At 48.3% G+C, this 1,725-nt stretch overlaps 1 non-coding gene across 1 annotated transcript; it reads right to left on the reverse strand.

The window, feature by feature from the left end:
* Positions 1-1,384: 1,384 nt before the first annotated feature.
* On the reverse strand, positions 1,385-1,456 carry TRNAA-UGC (transfer RNA alanine (anticodon UGC)). Its single transcript has one exon. It is a non-coding gene; the product is annotated as a tRNA-Ala (tRNA).
* Positions 1,457-1,725: the final 269 nt, after the last annotated feature.

Below are 1,725 nucleotides of genomic sequence, written 5' to 3' on the forward strand. Positions count from 1 at the left end.
CCCAATTTTAATGTTCGCTGACACCACGCGTGTCCTTAAAATACTTTCAAGTTGCCTGTGCACAGCACGGACTGAAGTACTATCCTTATGAGACCCCTAATTTTCAGTACTTACAAACATTCCGGACAAGGCAGGCATAGCGAATACATCATGAACACAGTTTCGGAAACAGCCTTTCGTCTCTGGTCGCCGCCGCGCTGTCGGCGGATGTAAGATGTTGGGCGCATCCAAACAACCTGACGCACATCACGGCTCACTGCAACCAATCGGCAGAGACGTTGCGTGTCCGCGGTCAAGACCTCAGCCCCTTAGCCAATCAGTATCCTGTCCGCGGAGCGAACAGGGAAGTGTGAACGCAGAGTGGACATAGATATCACTAATTTTTAGAGACATACTTTTCGATCATTTTAAAGGAAACTATTGGACGGATTGTGACCAAATTTATAAAAGCATGTTTTCGGGACCAAGCCTCTGCCCCTACCGCAAACTTGGTGAAAATCCGTCCAGCGGTTTGGCAAAGTTTTTCCCCCATTCAGTCTATGGGAATAAAAGACGTTTTGGAGCCCCCCCTATAACTTTTCCCCCCTGGACCAAACATCACCAAACTTTGCAAAAAATCCCGAGTGGCCCATATACTTTTTTTGGAAAGTTTGGTGAGGATTCGTCCAGGGGGAGCGGAGTTATAGGCCACCCAAAAAGTGCTCTTCCTATGGAAACAGCAACTTAACCATAACTACACTACCGTGGCTGTGTAATATATGTCTTCAAACACCAAAAATTCCTGCAGCCGAAAGCCCACAAATGTTGCTGGATAGACTGACACCTCTTTCGGATGTCCTTCTGTATTTGCTGGCTAGTGGAAACCAACGTGGGCCCACCACTCTATAGTTCTGCCATCATGAGTATCCATAGCACACTCGGCAGATGTCGCTTCTCTAGGCAGACAAGCAGTGGAATTCAGCGGAAGGTCAATGGTGCTTCCATTGGTTTTGCCACTAGGCGATCCATTGCAGCCCTAGAATGAAGCATAGCCCGCTGAATGCATTCAGGGTGTTCTGCGGTGGGAAAGGTCGGAGGGTTGGTTAGCATGCACAGCACCTAAGAATGACACCACTGCCTAGCAGGGGGACAGGTGGAGACACTATTCTCAGCCAATGCCCCTCTGTCTGAACGAGTCTGCCTTGTGTCATCACGGTAAAAGATCAGGCTAACAGTCTTCCAATGAAAAACGCAGACATCATACTGAAGCATGGTGCACCGTGCATGTCCAAAATCATCGGCTCCAAAGAGAAGACGTTCAGCAACAGGATTTAGTATGGCAAAAGAACACATCATCCTAATTTCCATGTACAGAAAAAAGCCCAACTTGAGGAAAAACATCAAATGGAGATGCCGGGGATCGAACCCGGGGCCTCATACATGCAAAGCATGCGCTCTACCACTGAGGTATATCCCCGCTGCCACCAAGGACCTATGAAATCTACCAGATGCTGGCTGGCTGCTTGGGACTAACAGCGCCCAGAACTGATGGTAACTGTCGAATTGGAGTTTCCAAATGGCGGACTTCATTTTAGAGCGACCTGTGTCTGGTTGTCCATAGAAACATGCAGAAAAGCTGCCCCCCCCCTGCAATCCCCCTGATCAACTAATGAAAAATATCAATATGTTCAAGGCTTTTGCTTTTAGAAGCCGGAGATAGGCCCCAGCAGCAGAGCTGGTAGAATA

Source organism: Ambystoma mexicanum, chromosome 12, assembly GCF_040938575.1.
Source record: "Ambystoma mexicanum isolate Mex_15411 chromosome 12, UKY_AmexF1_1, whole genome shotgun sequence".
NCBI lineage: Eukaryota > Metazoa > Chordata > Amphibia > Caudata > Ambystomatidae > Ambystoma > Ambystoma mexicanum.